Source organism: Geospiza fortis, unplaced genomic scaffold (genome assembly GCF_000277835.1).
Source record: "Geospiza fortis unplaced genomic scaffold, GeoFor_1.0 scaffold190, whole genome shotgun sequence".
Lineage (NCBI taxonomy): Eukaryota > Metazoa > Chordata > Aves > Passeriformes > Thraupidae > Geospiza > Geospiza fortis.
The window spans coordinates 3499777-3522854 of NW_005054328.1; positions in this window are offsets into that span (position 1 = coordinate 3499777).

A 23078-nucleotide genomic window follows, 5' to 3' on the forward strand; every position below is an offset into this window, starting at 1 on the left:
CTGTGAAATATGTGCAAAGGGCTGTAGTGCTCTCATAAAATCTAACTTCCCTTGCACTGCCATCAACAACCCCACTCTGTACAACACATGTTAAACTAGGAAGTGAGCTCCCCTTTGTATCGAAATAGGACATGAAATAAAACAACGCAGACACTGGAACTCTGAGGTAAGAAGAAGGGAAGTTTATTTCCTGACTTTAATATTTATAGACTTTCAAAAGTGACAGTGGATTGGATGGACAGTGGAGGATGAAATCTCCACCTCTCCAATGACACTGGACAAACCAACAGTCTATTAAATTTATCTTTCTCCAGAAAAGAATGTAAACCAATAATTATTTACATAAAAGTGTGTGAGAAACTTCATTACAAGAATGTAAACATCAGAAGGCTTAGAAGAACTTAGAAGAATGGGGCAACATCTTTGGAAGTGGCAAGCAAATCAAAAAAGTGCTGTCCCACACACACAGTTCCATCACAGCTCCAATGAGATGTTAATGGACAGCAGAGCAAAGGGCTGACTGCATCACTGCTCAAAAAAGGAAAGAGAAAGAAACCAAAAAGTGTCAGAGGACACATGTTCTTGGCAACACAGTTAAACGTTCATATCTAAAAATAATAGATCATGGCTATCTGGGTATAAATAATAAAGTTAAAAATCAGCACTGTCTGCAAAGTGGTCATACAGTGTCAGAAGATAAACTCTGAACTTTCCCAAAGCTGGTGTCAAATGTCTTAACGCTTCTGAATAGTGGAGGAAGTTTTATGCCAGCAGGGCCCAGGAGCCAGGGTACCCAGGTGGAGATGCAGGTGCCTGGGGGCAGGTGTCCCCTCCCTGTCTGTGCTCAGTGTGCAGCACAGGCTATCATTTGCAGGCACAGCAAAAGCAGCAAGTGGACAAAGGAGAAACCCCAAAGCATCCAAAATATCTGCTCTGCCTCATCCTAGGTGTCTGTGCAGGCTACAGGTTGATATGCTGCACAGCTGCAGGGTGTTTACAGCAAGCTGAGTCACCCCTCAAGCTCCATCTCTAACGGGATTTCAGTCACCTGCTTCACAAGAAGGCCCTTAAATGTCAGTGCCTTAACCTTGAATTGCTTCCTGGCCTAAGTATTCCCTGCAGGAGAAATGCCAGCTTCTTGCAAGTGAGATTTTATTCCCAGTCTCTTTAAAATGCCTTTGAGTTCATGCAGGGGTGAAATCAAATAGCAATTAAATAATGCCCAACAGAGAGAAAAATTGTCATGAACAATGACTTCTAATGACTCCCTGTAACCAAGTAATTTAGCCTGTCTGAGCAGAGCAGTTCCTTTAAAAATTTCCAGTGCGGATGTCCAAGGCTCGTTTTGCAAGAAGAGACAACAGAAGTAAAAAAAGCCTTTAAACATTTTGAAAAAAGCCAGTGAGGGTTTCTAAGCTGCTGTAAAATGTGAGGTTAGAAGAAGGGAATGGCAGTTTTCAGGCTGCAAGGATAAAACAAAGTACTGGATTTCAACAAGCACTGGGCACCTGCACTGATTTTGACTGGAACATCATGACAGAACTTTTATCTCTCCACAGCTGTTGTTTCTACACCATGTGAATTCTGGTGGAGAGTCATGCTTTTGTGTAGGCTTCTGGCAGATTACTACAAGTGAGAATTACCAGTGCTGTGGTACAGAGAGGGTTACATAACTCCACAGCTTCCCTTCTGTTTAAGAACCATGTCCATCAGTCATATGGAATTCTGACAATTTCTGGTTTCTGCTAGCTGCCCATTAGGTGTCCATTTCCTTTATCACTGTGTGTTTAGGGTCCTTAAACATGCAAATAATAGCAATAGCCACATATAACTATGATGAGTGTTTCTGAAGAGCTTATTGGAATTGCACACAGGACACAGCAAGAGCAGAAACATGGCAGGAAGGGTGAGGATTGAGGTTATGGCAATAAATTCCTGCAGTTGCCTGGTTGTGGGGAGGGCCTTTCTCCCTTCCCTCCTGACAGCAGTGACTGCTGCTGTGATTAATCCCCTCAATGGAGACTTCCTCCTCTGCTTTGACCACCAGCCCACCTCCCCACAGCACCTTGTACCACCTTCATAGGCTCTCACACCTCTCTGGATTTGTAGTTCTGTGCCCTGAGGGTACCTATTTCACCTGAATCACCTGGGTAGTGGAGGTGATGTTAATGACTCCTGGGCAGCACTGAGCAGCATGTCTTTCACCTGCCTTTAACTTGGTTTTATGAGACGCTTTCACTATAACTTTCTGATTTAGGTATGCCCAAAATTACTTTTCTTTGCTAAACCTCGCCTTATAACTAACTTTTTTTCCAGCAGGAAAAATCTGCATCCCTAAGAATAGTGAACCTCCAGGGCTGTATGTTAGGTCTTCTTACAGCCAGTGCCACACAGCTCTCCCAGGACAGCTGGGTGTGACTGTGCCCGTCCCTGGCTGTTGGGGACCTCGGCATGCTGGCTCAGCAGCACTGCTCAGTGCAGCACTGCTGGCATTTTTTGTGGCATCATTTCAAATACCTGCCTGGCAAAGCCCAGCCTAAGGCTCCCCTCTGGACAGAGCCCCACTGTGATGGTCCTTCCCTGCCCCCATTGCTTCTTTAGTGTGCTGGTGCAATGGCTCCTCTCCACTGCCTGATCTCACATCCCTCACTGCAGGACAAAACCCAGACAAAAATATCACCTTGTTCGTACATAATAAAAAAGTCATTTTCACCCAAAACCAGGACTAGTCTTGCTCTGAAGCTGGCTTGCTCTCAATGGAAAATGGGCCTGATACTGCTTTAACAAAATGTGCAGAAGTGAACCCATTTGTTTATATGGAGCTAGGAAAATCCCTTCACTTTGCTATAGTTACAAATGTTTTTCACACTACTGTTCAGGACTTCTGCTTTTTATGTCTGGCCTAAAAGACTGCTCTCTCCAGCCATCGAGGACTTATTAACCCCATTTATGGGAAATGGTTGTGCACTGACTCAGAGGGAAGAATGACGCTTATTGAATCACCAGCACCAGCATCCCATGGGTTTTCCTTGGAGGCCTCTCAACTAAATATTAGCTAGGAAAACACAGGGCCATAGGGACTGCAGCTCCGACTGCAGCCAGCGGCTCACCTCTCATGGTTGTGTGCACACAGACATGCCTGTAACCCATGGAGCCCAGGCTCTGCCTTGGCACGGCGTCAGGCACCACAGCCTCATGTCCAAAGCTCGCCTCTCACTGCACATTCATCCTTTCCGAGCGGTGGATGATGTTCTGTCCTCAGCAGCAGCCAGCCTCCTGCTCTCTGACAGCAAGTTAGGATGCTTTCAGGCCGTGCCCTCTGCCTCTCCCCCACCCCAGCTCTGGCTCTGGCACGGGGGTGCAGCAGCAGCAAACAGAACCTCCCTGCACCTCGCATCCCAGGCTTTTCCCTTTGGGCGTGATGCTCCCCAAACCTGTCCTTCCAGCACAGGTTTTGGTGTGGCACCCCACTGTTCCTCTCCCTCTCCATCCTTTCTTCCCTCTTCTGAGGAGGTAAGGGATGGCCTTGCAGGGAAGTGGAGGATGACAGATGAGGTGAGCAAAGTGCTGCAAGCAAAGCTGGGCCTCTGGGCACCTGAGGCCGCAGCAGGCACGACTGGTTGTGCTAGAGGAGTCATTCGTGCACTGAATGGCTTTCATGCCTGACTGGGCTGTGCAAGCCATGACCAGGAGAGGATCATGGTGTGTCTCTAAGGCCGTGACATCCTCACTTCTTTCTGAATTGCCAGGAGTCAGGGTGCTCAATCTGGCTCAGAGTTCAACCTCTGGCTCAGGTCTGGAGTAAGTAAGAGACATTTTCATGTGGAAACTAGCCCTTTACACCATCAGAATGGGTAAAGCTGCCTAGGGAAGAAGTGGGTGCCAAAATAGATATTTATCAATAATTGTGATGAGAAGATAATGTCTTGCTTAATCTGAGACCACAAAATGGCATTATGTTCTAATTTATGCTCTAAAGAATGTTATTTTCTTAAATTTTTAAAGTGAAATGGTTCTTCTTTTAAAATCGCCCTCTTTGCTGCGGACTTAAGTGTGTCAAGAAGTTTGTTATTTTCTGCTGTGTAATAAAATGGCCTGTATTTGTTATTCTTCTTGCACAGAGGCCTTGTTAAAACTTCCAAGAATGCTGAAAATGTTTGATGCAGAAGATATTTCAAGTAGTCTGGGTACATCCATTACAGTCTGTTATGTAGACTTTGCACTTGCAGTTGTACCTGAATGTGTTTTAAAGTACAAATAACAGTATAAAAGGTATTCAGATAAAACAAAGACAGCCCTCTTTCTCTGCCTGTGTGTGAAGGCAAAAGAGAAATGGAGAAAAGCCATCAATCACCACACTTAGCAGGTGTGAAAACTGCTCAGATCTTTGCCTAGATCTCTGCTACATCCCAAATCAGGTCAAAATATCACCAAGAACACAAGTCAGGAGTGCAGAAGGAGACTGTGGGCCTGAAGTGTGTCAACCAGCAATGAATGAATGCAGCAGCATCTGCCAACCTCAGCAGGAGATTTCAATGTGTGGTCGATAAAAGCTTGATCCAAGCCGAGGTCCCTGATGCAGCTGGCATTCCACTTGTGTCCTGTAAGAGTCTTTGAACCTGGCTTCTGCTACATCACCAAATTTCTGGCCAGGTCAGACACTTCATGGCTGCCCATTCCTAAATGGAGTTTATCCTGACTGAGAAGTTCCATGTGCAGAAATGATGGTCATTCTTCCTTTGCTTTACAAACCACTGCATTGTTCTGGCAATACAAAATGACTTTCCAGTGCTGCTCAAACCTGGACACCCTTCAGTGCTGTGTGAGGCTCCTTACTACTCTCACTTAGCAGGTCCCTTTCTTGGACATAAACAAATTTGTTAAATTTTAACAATTTTTTCCTGATATTTTCCATGCTGGGCATTAGCCTCAAGATTTTTGATCCTATTCTTTTGGCTTTTATAGGAAGGTGACAGAAAAACTCAAAATTTCAATATTTTTCTATGATTCCTGGGCAATAGTTTCCAGGCAGGAGGATAGAGAAAAAATAGACTGATTTACTGGGGTGAAATCTTGCTCCCTTTCTCCTGAGTAAATGCCATGCTTTTGGGATGGTGGCAGTGGTACAGGCTGAGTGAGAGACAGAAGAGAAGGGCCAAGAGAGAGACAGAGGCTGGAAGGAGGAAGAGGGCTGAGTTCCACCTTTGGGCTGCCATATGGATCAAGGTCTAAGCACCTTGGCAAACCCTGGTCTCATGGATCCTATGAGGCTGGGGAACACACACTTGTGTTTTTCTAGAAGGACCAAGTCCAGTTGTACTGCAGAACTCCTTGCTGTCTGCATTTTACAGCCTTTTCTCCCTATTCCATCTTTGAATAGTATATTCATAGATGCTAAGCTCTCTCAAGCCAACAGCAGTGTTTTCATTGATTTAACATAGCCAAGGTTTCAAGCCAGTCCCAAAAATTAAACAAGTGATGATTTTGTCTCAGTTCAACAGTAGCTAAACCATAGCATTGGGAATATTCCTCTCCCCCTCTCCTTCAGTACTGAAGGATTCAGCATGTGTTGTGTAAAGTTCAAATCAGACAAATATTTTTAAAATCCTGTTGCATTGGCTGTTGCTGTAGAATGATAACAAGTTTTGGGTATGTAATTCACAGTAAGAGAGGGTTTGTCCTTGGCTTCAGAAATCTTATATGCTTGTGGTCTTATTTGCAAATGTGTCTCGCAGGTGATCAAGCAATGGCTGTTTCACAGGGCTGACTTGCACTGAGCTGAGCAGCAAAATAGCAGTTTCAGGTCTTGAACAGGTTAAAGAAAGGCTGTTCACCAAGAAGCCCTGATTATGTTGATATGTTCTCTCTTTGCTGACTTTTTTTTTCCTGTTTTGTGTTTCTGTGTTTCTCCAGAGTACCAAGGTCTGTCAGCTGGGCCGAATAAATGAATCTGCTGAGACTGTGCAGAAAATCCCATTGGCTTTGTTGCCTGACTGAGGCATTTCTTGTCTTTTCACTGCACAAAGCTGACAGGCCATCTTATCTCCTGGCCACCTCAATTCCTGGCCATCTCTTCAGCATGTTGCCAGGGATCTTGATGTGATTTTCTATCTGTTTAGTATAACATAGCACACTATCTTAGGTATAGCATTGTTTCTGTTGTGAACTGATCTTTTTTGTGGTCAGATTTTTCTTTTTGTAGAGATCTTGTCTCTCATAGACTTCAAGGCCTTTCCCACTTTCTGCATTCATTTTACTTGTAAGTTTTTGAAGAAGGAAATAAATTAGTTGAAGTTTCCAGATTTAATAAAGATGTTTGGGGGAAACAATTTTTAGAATTTGTGATGACTTGGGTACACAGGAGCTCACACTGAAGCCTCATTTGGATATGTTTTCAATGAAAGTGTCCACATAAAAAGGACTCAGGCCAGCAGGGAAGGGTTACCTAGCAGGGAAGGGTTACCTAGCAGGTAAGAAGAGCTGTATTGGGTGTTACTCCTTTTTCAGGCTGGAGCCCCTGCTGGAAGCAGGATGCTGCCCCACACAGCCCCTTGGCTTGGCCCTGTAGGACCAAGCTCAGGTGTGCATTAGCTAAACATAGAATAGACTCCTGCAGCTGAACGACCTAATGTGCAAGGAAACATATTTACGTATTTAGCTTCAGCCCATCCCTTTCTCCTCTCAGCTGATGCCCCTCAGTTTATGCACTGGAAGAGATTGTAAAAAATTTATCAAGTATGGGAAAAAATAATCAGCAAATATTGTGAATGTTTAAACATAAAAGAATTAGCATTCTGCTTTTACTAAATTTTTTATAATAATATGAGTTTCAGCAACGTTCCCAGAAGCATGAACACGTCTTAAGAATGCTCTGACTTCAAGAAGTTATTGAGATGACTTCTATGATACAGATCTTGGATATTTTGCCTAAAGTCAGTGCCTGTAGAACCTCAGTGTGGCTGTGGATGGGGGGCCTGCAGGCAGAAAATCCCCTCAGCTGTTGTTTCATCCTTTCCCTTTGCTGCCTCACATCTCCTGCTTAAATACACTCTGTGCAAAGGGGATATTAGACACAGCAATTTGGTATTTATTATATAAAATGACCATGAACTCATACTGACTGCATTGTTTTGTTCAGTTTAAACTGGTATTTTACATTATATTCTTTACATGTAATGAAGCATTACACTGTTCCACAGGTCTGCCTATTTTCCTTTCTCTGTACAGGCTGCTCACTCTGGGAAAGTGATTTGGGAAATGTAACTAAAGGTTAAGCAGGTCATTTCTGCATTATGTAACTACCATAGATTAGTCCTTCTCTAATTTATTCAAAAGTCAGTCTACATTACTTTCCTGTCATACATAAATATTGATGGGTGCTATTTGGCTAAATGAATAATTGTGACAACTAATTTCCCTTTGAAAAGGATATAAAACTGCCCTGGCTAATCTCTCATCAGCTAATAAATACTAGCCAGCTGTGTTTGTCAGTGTCTTAAGTAATACAAGGATCGGGGCACCTCAGATCTAATGCAGTGCATTTCTATTATTCTGGTTTAATTATTGAATTCCTATGCAGATCTTTTCATCAGTTGGTAAGGGGAATGCTTTTTCTTCTATGGTGCCATTTCCAGTAAGGTCTGTCATCCAGGGAAGCTGGTTTCTGGGAATTTAGGTGTGTGGGGCAAGGTTCCTGCATGCTGTAACAGTGAAGAAAGAGGGAGAGAAAGAAATTTGTCTCTGGTCAGTTACTGATCTTCCAGGGGCTTTCCATGAACTTCATCAATCCACACAGCTCAAGAGATACATTTGTACATGAATTTTGGGAACATGGGTGCATTACATTGGGGTATGACAATATCTGTCTCAGTACATGCCAGCTGCTCTCTGACACATGCATATTTTGCTCTGCTTTTAGCACAAAGTAACTGACTCAGCTTCACTGGGGGGGGGGGGGGGCAGGGGGGCGCGCGCCAAGAAGTATCTTGACATACATTCCCTTTTATGCCCTTATATTGTTAATATTCCAACTATCCTGGATAAGTTGAAATTGCCACAGAATCTTGAAAAAACAAAGAATATATCTAATAAAAATGCAAGGAAATTAATGATCTTGACAGATGCTCACACTAAGAAATTCTGAAAAAACTATTTGCCCTGATTCCAATAGGAGACTTCCTTGGACTGGAGCAGAGTGGAGTTCTAGTGTTCAGTATGCAGCAGCTCAGCTCTTGGGAGATGCCATTTCTCACCTTGGCTGCTGTCTTCAAGAAATAAAAAAATCACCTGCTATTTCAAGAAGGAAAGTAAATACGTATCTTTACTGTTTGCATAGTGCGAACTTTTATTTAGTAGCATCAAAAAAAAGAAAAAAAAAGAAAAAAATAAAACCCAGACAACACCATCTTCCTATTAGAAAAATTGTACTTAAATTAAAACCAGCATAATTTGTGCAAGTCATCTTCCCAGTCTTTCTGTGCTTAAGTCAAATTTGAAGGTTTCAAAAAATATATAATTTTTCAACATTTTGTGCCATGAATAAAATCTCCTTAGGGAACACATTTTGTGTTTCAATGAGTGCAAAATGATTTTCTACTTCAGGAATGTATTTTGTAAATAATGAGGGCTTTACTGTGAGTCATTAGCAAAATTAAATTTCTGTTAGAAGAATGAGTTGTAGAGGTAATATGCAGGCTATTGTAATTTAGGATCAGGTTACTTGAAACCTTGTTCTCACCAAAATATACTTAAATGAGAGGTTCTTTGACTTGCTGGAAAGATGAGGCTTTCGCAGAATGAAACAGGCCCCAGATTTAGGCGGTTGGTTTAAATTTTTTTGACAAATCTGAATGGCATGATAGGGGTTTAAATAAGTGTCCAGAGAGAAAACAGGAAGGAACCATTCCCTCTGGTTGTTCCCTGTGTCTGTCCACATGGTGGGCTCCAGAAAGAGGTAATAAGAGCAATTGCATGTAAAGTCCTGACCAAGCCCTATCAATCCACAGTGAATCATACTCAGTGAAATACATTTTGGGATAGTTTTGCTGCCAAACAATAACAAGTTTATATTTGCCTTTTTTCTTCTTCAGAACCTTAGCCAGATTTGGGCAGCTTTTCTTGGACATACAATTCCTGTCTGGTGTTAGTGCAGTCTTTCTGCCAAATTTCAAGTCTTTGATAGAAGGATGGGAGGCAAAGCTACAGCTTTTTAATGAAGGACCAAATTTTCACAGATTAATTCAGGTTTAGTTACTGTTTTCAAGACTTATTACGTGCAACTTTCAGTATTTTTCAAATTTTTTAAAATTAGATTCAACCACAAGATTTTATTATCCTTTTAGTGTTTAATTGTATACATCTGCATCTGAATGCACATACTTTTATCTGTTCCAATGTAATTTTTCAGTTTTGGAGGAAACTAAACTTGATTACAAGTGTTTTATTCTGTTGCCTCTACATTTTTAAAGGCAGTGCATGTAGTTCTGCATGTAGTGAGGTGACAGACATATATTGTTACAGACATAAGCCATCTTCAAATGAGTATGAAGGAAAGCATTGTCTTCACTGTCAATACAGTGTTGAGGCTGATTGTGTTTTAATTTGATGTTTGCCACATGCATGTCTCTTAAAAAGCACTAAATAACAAACCAGGAGAGAAAGAAAAACAAATCCCTGCCTTCTTGCCTTGCCATAATAGAGTTGGAGTTATTTCAGGAACCAGCTGGGCTGGTTTTTCCTGGGACTTAAAAATATGCAAGTGACTGTGGTTTCCAGAAAAGAATCAAATAGAATGAGATGCCAGTGTTGGAAAAGAGACCCCTTCCAGAGGCTGGGTTGTTTTTTACTGGGTTATGCTGGTCCTGACCTCAGGAACATGGTGTTCCACCAACTGTAAGAGCTCTTCCCATGGCTAATCTCAAATCCACACCTCCCAGGTTTAAAAAAAGCTATGGAGGCAGAGGAAGATGAATTCCTGAGAGAAGTATGTTTGTTAGGAAAGTACAATTTAGTGAAGCAAAACATTCACATCATCAGCAGCCATGTTGTCCCCTGGGAAGAGCTGATAAAGATGTATCAGCAGCACCTGGACCCAGAGCACTGTCTCCTACCTCCAGTTGCTGTGAAGGACAAATTCAGGATGACTAACAGCAGTAGAGGGTAGGCTTTTCAACTTGTAATAAGTTTTCTGATAAGCTCTTAGCAAAAATAATGGAAACTCATCCCTTGAGCTTCATTAGCATTGCCTGAATGCTAAATCCTTCGTTAAGCAAGTTCTCCTCAATTTTTTTCCCTAATTATATGGGAAAAACCTGAGCTCAGTCTCTCCTTCCTTCTCCCAGTGTGGGTAAAATGCTGCTGACAGGAAAAATGTTGGTGTTCTGCCTGGAGCAACAAAAACATGGAGGTTTAGGGGCTACTTGTGTTGCAGACCTGAGGATAGAGCTCTTATTGCACAGACTCTACCATTATCTTGTCCCAGGTGACAGCCATCAGATATGTGCTGGCTGCTTCCTTTTATCATGGGTGTGGTGGTGTTAGCAAAAAGGGGAATCTGTGTACATCAGAGTCTGCCAACACAGAAAAACATGACATGGGTGATGGCATTGCATTATGCATTTGAGATAACACATTTGTTGGCTAAATGCATCAAAAACAGTACAGTAGGTCATGCACTCTTTTTGTTCCATGGAAACGCAAACCCACTCATTTTATGAGATCAGCTGTGCTACCTCTCAAGGTAAACTTAAAAGATGCACTCAGATTATCAGCCTTTTGAACCCAGGAAGCCTGAGGCTGACATGCCTTCATCTTGTGATGCTCAGGGCAGCCAGTCTGTGGGTCTGGATCCCATTTTAATAGGTGCTTTACAAATACAGAATAAAGAACTTCTTACTATGAGGCAATAGATGGAGGCAGATTGAGCATGAGTGAGAAGGTATGGCTTAGCTTTGTAAGCAATCATAATAACATTGCCACTTTTTTTTCTTTTTTGTTGACAAAAGACAGCTTCAGGAAGGATTTGAAGTATGATAATGAAGAAACTACCAATCTGCACTCTAATTACAAGCATGCAACATGAAACCACAGTACTGCTTCATTCTTGTGGTCTGACTTGTCCAGTCTCTGGGAAAGACATGACTTTGTTTTGTCCAGAGCTTTCCTAAAATCAGAGACTGTGTTCCAGACATCCTGGTTAGCAACTGATGTTTCAACAGAGGGATTGCTGGTGTGAGAGGGCTGGTTTGTGATAAAAACTGGTCCATCTCTTGCTTATGCAGTGGTTGATGACAGATTCTGTAGCAATCCAGGATTTCAGCCTGGCTCAGAGCCCACTGACTGCAGCAGATTGGGGTTAGACCCTGAGTCTGTTCTCAGGAGTAGCACATGAAAAGTGTGAAAGATAAGAAGGAAGTAAGGTAAAGCAGTCCATTTCTCAGGGTAGTTTTCCAATGAATAAGCACTGAGTTCATAAGAATTCAAAGGGAAAAAAAGTCCAAATCTTTCTTTGATGGGGAAGGCAAAAGTCGTGGGGAGGAAAACAGGTTTGCATGGGAAAGACAGAACCTCAAAGCAGAAGAATTGTCAGCATTTTTTTCCTCTTTTAAGCCTGGCTGTTTATTTTTGCTAGAAGCTTAGTTTTTCTTCATTTTCTTTGTCTCTCTTTTTTTTATTTTCTTTTTTTAATCAGATGGCGTGCACATGGGTTGGTTTCACTGGAAATAAAATTCCAGAAAAATTAAATTATCTACACTTACTGGTTTACAGAAGGCAGTAAAAAGTGTCTAAACACCAAATATGCCAATAATAGCAGTAACTGAATGAAATGTTCAACAAAAACCTCCTAATCTTGCTTAAATATCCCACATCATCAAGTTTACCAAGCTGTCACAAAATTAATTTTGTCTTGATAATTTAGTGGATGCAAAAACAGTGTCCTGCAGGAAACCTTGTGGTGTGCCAGGCACCGTGTTGCAGATTTGAGACTGTCTGGTCCATGTCTGGTGCATTGCATTTGTAGATTACTTGAACACAACTACTCCATGAGTTCATTTTTTAAGAAGAGAAACTTATTTTGAATTGTTGCAAATATTAAGAGCACTTTTTTTTACAAAATTATGTCTTGTGAGACTGTGGGGATTGTCTTGGTCTAGATGCAATGTGAGTTTTATTCTGATCTGAAGTCACTCCAGGGCAGTTAGTACAGCTTTGACTTGAATAACATAAGTATGTGGGAGGAACATATCTTCGGTCTTTATGAGAAATTGTATAATCTGTATTAACAGTCCTGCCTCTTCATGCTCATGGTTGGTTTACATCCTGACTGATGGAATTTGGAGGTCTCATTGCTGTTCTGTGAGTCTGCCTGAGCCTGCCTGGCTGAGACTCCATCTGGGTTGAGGGAGACAGAATTTCATCTTCATGTTCCTTGTTGCTTCCAGACAGGAAAGAGGTCTGGTGTGGTTGTGCTGTTGTTGGTAGGCACCATGTAACAAACACATTTTCTACAATGTGCCATCCAGCATGTTAGGGTTGAACACTTCATCGTCATCAGCCTCAGAATAGAAATGAGAGGATGTTTTCTGGCAGCAAAGCAGTGAGACTCTTGAAGAACAGTGAGACTTCTGAAGAAGAGATAAATAAACTGAACCTTGTTTTAGTTTGGCAGATGTTTTAAATTAGGATACAAAACTCAATTATTTTTATTTAAAACTTACTGAAGTTTCAAATTTTTTGGTTTGCAGCTTCAACAAACAGAAAATTCTTTATCTTGCAAGGATAAAAACAAATTGACAGCTTATCGATATAACTTTATAGAGCTGAAAGACTGCCCTGGATATTCTTATTTTTCAGGATGACTTCTGTGAGAAGCTGTACATCAGGAAATAATACTGTGCAAAGCGGAAAACATAAACTTGGCCTTCTGCTCTTCTTTTATCTGAAGTGTTTGCCTTTGTTTTGTCATTCTCTTCAGCTTCATTTATGTAATTTTCCTTTTCCCTTTCCATGCTTCACAGATTTGATTGTTCATGTTTTTAAAGTGTGTAAACAGAGATGGAAGGGCTGTGTTCTAGTTGCAAGTTTAATTTTTCAAAATGTGCAATAGTAACTGAGAATCCCAAAGGATGCACTGAAGTCAAACCTCTGAAATGATTTTAAGTAATTTCTATCTTCCTGTTTGAAATCTGTGTGGCTATGATGGTAGACGTGTGTTTTGTGGTGTCAAGTCACTAACATGCTGCCCTCAAGAAAATAAAATAAATTTATTTCTGTCAAAATAATAATAAAAATTAATCTCCTCCCCAATATTTAATAAAAGGTGTAGAGATCTTTATACAAATGAAATTATATTCTAATGCATGACAGTTCTGCACTTCCTCCCAAACATGGAATGTAAGTTGCCTTGGTCGTGGAAGTGTCCTGTCTTAGAAATCTCAATAGTGATGAGACAGTGATTCCTAAAAAGATTTTATGATGCAATGCAAGTGCAAATAAAGTGCAAATATTTATTTTTTTTATAAGTATTTGCTAAAAAAATGAGTTTAGAAACGTACATACTATAAGGAAAATATAACCCTTCTAGTCCCTTAGTTCAAAGTAGACCTTGTGGGTGAAGTTCAGACCCTATGTGGAAGCCCTCCAGTTTCATCAGAAGAATGAGATATATTTTTAGGAGTCTTCTAGGTTTGGAAGAAAAAATACCACCTTTCATTTTCAGCAGAGTATTCATATGCATCTAGGCAATTGCCTCCTGCTCCATCTCCTCCTTTAGTTTAACTTTGCAGCTCCATATGTAAGCACATTCCCTGCTTCTTCCTCCTGACTGATACTGCAAGGCCTGAATATTCTCCAGTCTAAGTATGACTTGTGCTACTGCAAATGTGGCAGCCTGAAAACCGCTGTCAATAGAAGTGATGAAAAACCATTCTGTCCTCAACTCCAATAGAAGAGGAAATTATAGATTTTCCTGTATACACTAAGGATTTTTTTTTCTTACATCACATTTCTTTACCAGTTTTTTTCTTGGTTTAATTTGTTTTGTGTTCTGTGCTCAGCCAGCCGGCTTCATCTTCTGGTGCAATTTCATAAAAACTTGAGCCTCCAGAAGGGCTAAAGTTGGACAGTGATCAGTCAGGGAATGTGTGATGAATATCCTGCTCAAATGCTGGAAGAGATGGAAGGCAAGGAGAGAGCCAGAAGTGCAACCAAGAAGTTTATTTCATGCTATTGACAGATAGTTCAGACAGCATCATGTCAGGTTCTTCATCTATTTGAAGTACTCAAAGTTCATTTTAAATGCAACAAGGGTATATGACAGCACTCAATGGGCTTAGAGGAATGAAGCCAGTTAAATGAGAACACAAACAAATGGTTGGAGTACTGCACAACTGGTGAAAAGCACAGAGAGATCACTGTGGATTTTTTATCCAAAACATATGGTTCTCTCCAGAGTGAAGTGACTGAGTTGAACCAGCACTGGAAGCAGTAGGAGAAGTGTTCTGGGATATAACGAGAAACAGTTCTTCCAAACAAGCAATATCATCAGGCATTTTCATGCATCCTGAAAAGATCTGTTTTATGTGAAGGACTAGGATTTTTCTCTTCTCCTTTTCTCTCTTATTTTCCTTTTTCTCTGCTCTACCTTTCTCCTTTCCGTTTCTCTTTCCTTTGCCTCTCCACTCTTTTCCTCATTCTTATAATTGGCAGACCAGAAAGGTCTCTGAGTGTTTGGAATAATCAGAACCTCTTGTACATTAAAGTGGCAAATCCTACACATTTGTAATATTTTTTGGTATGTGTATGTGTGTATGTGCATGAAATAAATGCAAAGATTCTGTCAGATTTGCCTGACTCATGGGAAGCTGATCCTTGGAGTCAAATTCAGGACTGTCAGTGAGTAACCCAGACTTACAGTAAAATATGCAGTCTACATTAGAAGTGCTATATGTCTGCTTTTTCTTGAACCCTTTTTTCCACTCAGTAGTTTTATCTATGTGAATTTTGGGCATAATTTACTTTTTCCTATGATACTCTATATGTTTGGTGGCCTCTAGCTGGTTGGATGCTACTATGCAGGTAAAGTAGTTCTAGTCTGGCTGCTGTACCTGTGGAAGCCATAATTAAGTTCATAATGAGTGTATGGATCTGCATGGATTGTTTATGTGTGGTAGATCCAGTTCTGGTGGAATATATCAGGCTGTGCATAGCTGTTACACAAATGCACCACTCAGTGATACAACAGAAATCTTGTAAAGTGGCATGATGTTTTCCATAATTCTGAAAAAAACATGTTTGCTTTGTTTTCTAGAGGCCAAGCGTGAAAAACATGGTCTGAAATTTGTCAGTAACAGTGGATAATTCCTGAAGCACTCCTCAGTTACAGTAGCTAATGCGACCCTTCTAAATATGTGACTACAGCATGGCAACAAGATTCTGATTCAAGAAGGCAAAACACTACTGAAGAGCAGGACTCCCTTCTACTGTTTCTATTTAGAAATGTTGCTCATTATGAAATGACATTTTTGTTATGAAACACTGGAATGATGGAAGAAAAAGGCTGTGTTTTGGATGAATTAATAATGTCAGAAACCAGCTGCCTGTGGAAGGGCTGGTCAAATTTCAGATTCTGTTGCTGTTTGGTGCCCAGGTTGGATCTCCTCTATTTTGCAGCTTCACAGAATTTTACATGGAGAAGGGACAGCCATGACAGTCAGATCAGCTCTTCCACATCCTAATGCCCTAAGACCCTGCCTAACTCTCTCTCCCACAGGAGATGCTCTTATTCAATGACTGTGATTGTGTCACTCTTCCTACACATAGCACCTTATATTTCCATGAGTTAAAGACTGTTTTAATCTAAACTGATTGAACTGTTGTGTCCCACAAATTCCTTGTTTTTTGCAGATAGAAAATTATAAACTTTAACAGTAGTTATATTTTTATGTTTTCTCTCAGTTAATTTTAAAGATACTGAGAATAAAGATGCTGAGACGAGCAAATTCTTGCTCATGATGTGAAATAAACTTCTGTGATCTCTGAGAAGTCAGATTTGAATTTTTTTAATAGGAAAACCAATATTTTAGCTTTCTGCATTTAGCTATCAAGATGATGACTGATGTAACAGGTATGAATAGAATAGACTAGTATTATGAAATATGCCATGTGGACTATGTTTTTAATAGTCTTAAAATTTGGAAGTTTGAGATACATTGGTTTTATGTAGGAATCATTTCCAAATATTGAAAAAAAGTGTTAGTTTTCTCAGAAATGTTCAAGTAAAGTTGACTTTTATATAACTGTGAAAAAATGTGCTGCTATGTGCAGAAATCTTTAAGAAAAGTGCCAATTTATATGGCTTTTCCCCTAATATTCCTAAAATGGTATTTGTTTTCTTAAAGGAATGAGCCAATATGTCTGCCTTGCCCAGAAATATTTATTTGAAAGCATGTTTTGAAAAGTAAATATGCTGATTGAATCAATACATTGAATTAATTGAAGAAATAACAAGTTCAAAGGCTAATAATGATGATGATGATGATGACGATGATGATGATGATGATAGCAACCAATGTCCAAAGAATGTAGCTGTCATTAAAATGTAGAGCCTATGGCAAAGCTGGAGCTTGTCAAATGAGAAAAGAATGGTCTGTGCAAACTTTGAGAAAATGTCCTAGGATTAATTTAAATGTTATGTTATTCGTCATTGCTTGGATATTCACATGGAATGGGTGAAAATATTCCCAATTCATGAAAAAGAAAAGGTTTTTGGGACATGATTTTTTATTTGAAGATTCATAATTGAAATGAACTTTTTCATCACTATCCAGATCTAAGCATTTGTCACTGATTCAGGGACTAGAAACAATGCCATATGGTTCGAGTGGCTAATCACACAGCTTAAATAACAACAAAAAGTGGTCAGAGAGAACATCTGGTGAACATTCTGAATCTGAAGATCATCCTGATTATTCTGTGAATATTTATGAGTAAAACATGTTAATAATGAACTAGTCCATTAGTCCATAAGCTGCTCACAATCAAAGGAAATATTTACTTATGCAATCAATGTTTTTTAAGTGGATAATTGAATCTGTTCAAATTTAACATACTTCAGATTACAATGAGGCTTTTGCTCTCCTGAAATCTCAATCTCTCTGAATCTGGAATCTGAAGCCAGCTTCTGTCAAGAGATTCTAAATCCATGTTTAGATTTTGTTGTGTATTTTATTCACAAAGAGTGCATCACTAAAATAGAACTGAAAATTTTGTGTCAGTATGTTTAGAATCGATCTCACAGACTTCAGAACACAGCACTTTAGGATAATGGAATATATTTGTACATATGTTAACTCGTGCCATATATTAAGTAGATGAAGTCACAGGAACTTAGTATTTAAGAAAGCCTGACTAAGCATATTTAGAAGAGTTCCTTCCATATACTGGAAATCTTTCCATAGCCCCAAATGTAGAAAACTTGAGAAACTAGAGGCAGGCTCACTGAGAATCAATAAAAGTTCTTCAGTAACTCTCTAGAAGAAAACTGCAAAATAGTTAAGTTCTGGGAACAGGCACATGCTTCATAGACCTTGGTCACTCAGTCAGTAGGAACTTTGACAATGACTTTGGTAGATAAAGTGTCATAGCCTTCAAATCCCTTTTAAAATCATAGAATAGTGGAAAGAATTTGGAAGATCATCTAGTTCCAGTCCCCTTGTTGTGGGCAGGGACACCTTCAACTACACCAGGTTATTCAAAGCACCATCCAACCCAGCCTTGAACATTTCCAGGGATGGGACATCATATTCTCTGAGCCACCTGTTCCAGTGTCTCACCACCCACATAGTAAAATATTTCTTCCTAATATCTCATCTGAATTAACTTTCAGTTTAAAACTGTTACACCTTTTCCTATCACTATATTCCCTGATAAAGAATCCCTTCCCATCTTCCTTGTAGGCCCCCTCTAGGTACTGGAAGGCTGCCATAAGGTCTTCCCAGAGCCTTCTCTTCTCTATGCTGAGTAGTCCCAGCTCTCAGTCTGTCTTCATAGAGAGGTGTTCCAGATCCCCGATCATTTGTATGTCCCTCCTCTGGACCCACTCAAGCAGGTCCATGTCTGTTATGCTGGGCAGGCCTCAGACCTGAACACATTACTCACAGTGGGGCCTTCAAAATTATTTTAATTCTTAGTCTGACACTGTTGAGAAAATCTGTCATTGATTTTGCTGGGCTAGAATTTCAGTCTTGCCATTGTGGCATCACCATACTGACAATCCATCTGCTTGGACAAGGCATTGCAGTGAGGGGTTAAGATTTTAATTTCACCTAATTTCATTTGCATGTCTTGTGTAGATCACTCCTTGCTCCGTGTCTTTCTTTCCCCCCCCTCCATCACCTATCCTTTGTGCTTCTTGTTCATCTCAAACAGTAATGCTTTGGAGCAGCAGCTGTCTCCCTTGATTATTACTCAACATGCCTGAGGCTTAAAAATCACAGAAGCATTTAGATGCTATTGCTATATGAATAATAACAATTAGAATTCTATTCTTTGAAGAAATCCAAACTTCCTTGTTGCACAGATTTATGAAATCCTTTACTGGAAGAAAGCATATGTTTTTAAAGGATGTTTGATTTTTAGCACTGCCCTCAGCTGATAATACAAGTCTATGCAAAAATGTATGTATTCTGAATTTCTATAAAAATAAGTTTGTTTTCTTTAAAAATAATGAGTTTGTGCTAGTTATTTTTGGTGGTGTTTCAGACTGAAATAACTCTATAACTAGCTGCAGAAAGTCTTGTGGCTCACACCACAGCAAGTTTTAAATCTTATGAAGTCAATGGTGCAGTTTTCACTTAGAAAAATAGATGAAAATAAAGAGCTTCCTAGATTTGTTTTCTCAAGTCAGACTAGGGATATGACGAGCCCAAAGTAGTTTCTGTAGCCAAACACTTCTTTTGTTAGAAGAATAGAATTAAAGTCTATTGAAATCATGACATTTTTCTTCAAAGAGATTTTCTTATATTGTTCTGTCTACAGTTTGCTAAACAGCAAAACCAGGTCCATTTGAAAACTATTTTAGAAAAATTGAGGAGGAAAGCTTCAGTAATTTCTTCAGTAATTACAATTCAAAATGGCAAAATATTTGAGAAATAAAACACTTCTGATGCCAGTAGTCATCCACGCTAGTCATTGGCTCAGATTTTATTCAATACTTATTATCATTCTGGAAAAAAATAAGAGTTCATGTGACCATGGAGCTCTTGAAGTCAATATACTTTTCTGAACTGGTGACAACAACTCTGATTTTGAATTTTTTTTTATTTAGACTTCTTTAAAAGCCATGATTTTATGAAAGAAAATCTATTCCAAGAAAATGGAATTCTGTGTTTCATTGTTTAGAAATCCTTGATTTTCTGCTCCTTCATGCTGCACAGCAAGTGTCAGGGAACAGCAGCATGGTTTCACTGTTCATACTTGATTTTTCCTTCTGACAGTGCTCCCCTATTCTATTGTCATCCCTGTCATGATGGCATGCTTCCAAACTGCTACAGGCAGTAATTTGGCTTTTCTCATCTGTATTGTGAAGCATTTTATTCTCTCCTGGGCACCATCAAATAAGCAAAAAAAAAAAATCTACCATCATTTTGGTGGGAAGAGAACCTGGTAGCTACTAGAGCACAATGGTGAAGTTGTTTCTCCAATTCAAGGATCATTTACAGAGGTGTTTTTCATAGCAATGTTCAGGTGGGTCTCAGGAGAAAGGAGAAAATTCTAGAAAATTTGAATTGGATTTGAATGTCTTGCAGAGGACAAACTCTAATCCTGATTTCAGCATCCCAGGAGATACCAAACTTTCCCTAGTTTTAGTAAAACAATTTAATAAGATAGTGGCAAGTGCAAAAACCTGTCTTTTTAGTTATATGATGCTCAGCCAGCAAGGCAAGAGAAGAAGGCTGATCTATCTTGTGTAAGGCTGATAATTCCAACCAGGAAAGCCAGAAAAGGAGAACATCAAAATAAAGAGGATTAGACTTCATATCCACCAAGAGGACTGCCTGAATCACACAGATGTTCAAGCTTATTCTTAGTGCTTAGTATCATGTTGCAGTCTAAGCAGCAAAAGGAGCACAGGAAAGGAAAGTATTAGGACTTATGGCATCTGCTGCTGGTTTTAGCCCACTTCCCTAGCTAGTTGTGCAAAATGTGATGGAAACTCCTAAAGGTTCCTGTGATCTTCCTGAAGGTATGCAGCCTGATGGAGAGAGCAAGACCTCTTGACATTCCTGTCAGAAACCCACACAGGAAAGTGGCATTACAACTCTCTCAAATTGCAAAGTAATTCTATGAGACATTTAGAATTTGGGGAACACCAGGGAATTTGGTCCTGAGACAAGAAAACATGGGCAACTGGGGCTTGTTAGCATCAGTGCTCATGGAATTACTCGGATTTGTTGTATTGGCAACATTTTCCTCTGAAAACAAACCCTTTGGATTTTAATTTCTGCCTCTGTTTTTTCATTTTTCCCCCAAGAACTTAATTTTCAAGCAAGCTCCACTCTTCTGCTGGTCAGAGCAACACCAGCAATTAGACCAAGCTGCTGTGCTGCTACCTGCAGAGACTGAAGGATTTCTGTGATGGGCAAGTAATTTTAGGACCCACAAAGCTTCTAAGCCTCCTTATTCACAGGATCTGGTGCTTGATAACTGCCCCTTGTATCCCCAATCACAAAATCTGTCACTTCAAGTAAGGTAGGTGTGGTTTTCTGACCAAGGACGGTGATGGTGGTGAAGGTAGTATCAGACCAGAGCTTATACGAAACCAGTGCTGCTCAGTGCTCTCATATAGATTTAAAAATGAGAGAAGGAAAAAAAAAACCCCAAACCAAAAAACAACAAGTAGGGCCATTCTAGCCTGTGCTTGGATGTCTCAAAGACAACCAGAGGTCTTGTCTGGCAAGAGAGACATGGAGAAGTGTTCCTGTAGGACACAGTCTGAGCCAGGAAGATCTTTTCTCATTACGTCTACCAAAAAGGAGCCTCCCCATGAACAGAAACCACTTAAGATGCTGGGCTGAATATGGCAAATCAATGGCTAATAAGTTATCGAAGTGCAGAGATATTACCATCCTTAAAATAAGAGGAAAAACTTTTTTGTTCCAATAGCCTAGCCAATTTTAAATTTATTTTTGTAATGTCAGTTTCTGTTTTGATTTGGCTTGAATAAAATTTCTTTTTTAACCTTTGTGGTTCAATCCCAGACTACAAACTCTATTATTTGCTGAGCTCTACAGAATGTAGTTTATATGCACAGTTTATAAGTGAGTTTTAGGTTTGTTGTTCCAGAAAATGCTATGTTTAGAGCCATTGTGTTATTTCACTTGGATAAGGTCAAAACTTCAATATAAAAAAATGGAATATATATAGAAATATAATGCTAAAATTATCATCTAAAAGTTAAAATGAAATAAATGAAAAATGGTTGAAAGGCAAAATTTTGCCATAATAAAATAAATTTTGTTGACACCTCAGAAGAAAAGTCAGGACTATTAATTTTTATTGTCTTCCATTGCAAGCTGTCAAACTTAACACAGTTCCCAAATGATTCATACTTGATAAAAATACAAGTTTTCATGGAAGAGTGAACATTGTTTTGCATACCACTGAAAGATTTTACCTGCAAGAGCATGATGTTGATCTGTGACAATCTTAGCAGCATTAAAAAAATATGAAGGCAGGATACCCTTTTGTTCTGGACTTCTTGGAAAGGCAGGGGAAATGAATATATATTAATATTTTAAAGTAACAGAGACCATAGGTTAAGATAAGGGGAAGCTGGTAACAAGAATAGACTACAAAGGAGGTGGCCTGAAGCTAAGGGAGCTGAGTGCCTGGCCCAGAAAGAACTGTGATGGTGCCCAGCCTTTCTCTTCCTTGGGACACCAACTGCATCTCTACACCCATCTCATGAGAAACTGGGCAAATCCTGCATCCATTACCAGCCTCCTGTCTAGCACATAGAGGGTAGGAGAAATCAAGATGGAAAAGGGCAGAAGTGCCCTCAGAGACAATGCTCTGTAGTGAAAGCAGATGTGAGTTATTCTGTACAACATGGTCAAGGACCAGGCTGTAGAAACACTTGAGATAGAGCTTCAGTCTTGCATCAAATTTAATTGAGATTAGCCAATGGCTTCAAAATTACTGGACTGGGGGGAGAATGGTCTGGTGAGTGCCTGAGCAGACAGACAGACAGAAATGCATGCAGCACAAGCAAGTTGAATGTTAAAATAAATTAAATGCCAGCCATCTTCCTTCCACCTTTACTGGGAAAGCAGGTGGAAGTGACAAAGGCACTGAGCCCTACTTGCCATGGGAAACCTAACCAGCAGCCCTAGTCCTGAGGTATTCAGTGAACTAGGAGAATGTAAAACACATCTACCTTTGGGATCCCAAGTTCCAAACAGTACTTTGTCTTTTCTTCAGGGAGTATGAGGCACATGGATGTTATCAATGCCAGGGGAAATAAATTTGAGCTGTTTTGCACAGGGCATCTTGAGGCCTCAACCTCTCTGAGGAGAGCACTGAAAAGCCCACCTAACATAAGTGAGGAGAAATTGAATCTCTCTTTGTTGAGGTCGTGGGTATGACTTCATCGACCAAGGCTGGGAAAGGATGAACTGGATTGCCAAGAATCACAGTGGATGCAGAAACATCAATAAAGTTGTGTGGTAAGGGCAGTCTCTCCTGCTTTTCTATGTCAACTTCAGATGTGTTACTAAGATGATGGGGATAAGATTCACTAATGGGTTAGGAAATAAATAATGACAAAATAAGGGAAATATTCTGTAAATTATATTTGTTACTGGTGTGTAAAAAACCAGCCCTGTGAGCCTACAGAAACAAATGCACAGACAAAGGGATTTTGTGGTACTGCCCATGTACAGGAAAGCAGTCACTGTGTACAACTGAAACATTGCCAATGGGAGATGGAAATCTGGAAATTAGAAAATGTCAAAAAAATATGGCTCAGTCTTAATTGTACTGACTTGTTTACAAGATACCAACATTTCAAAATTACTCCT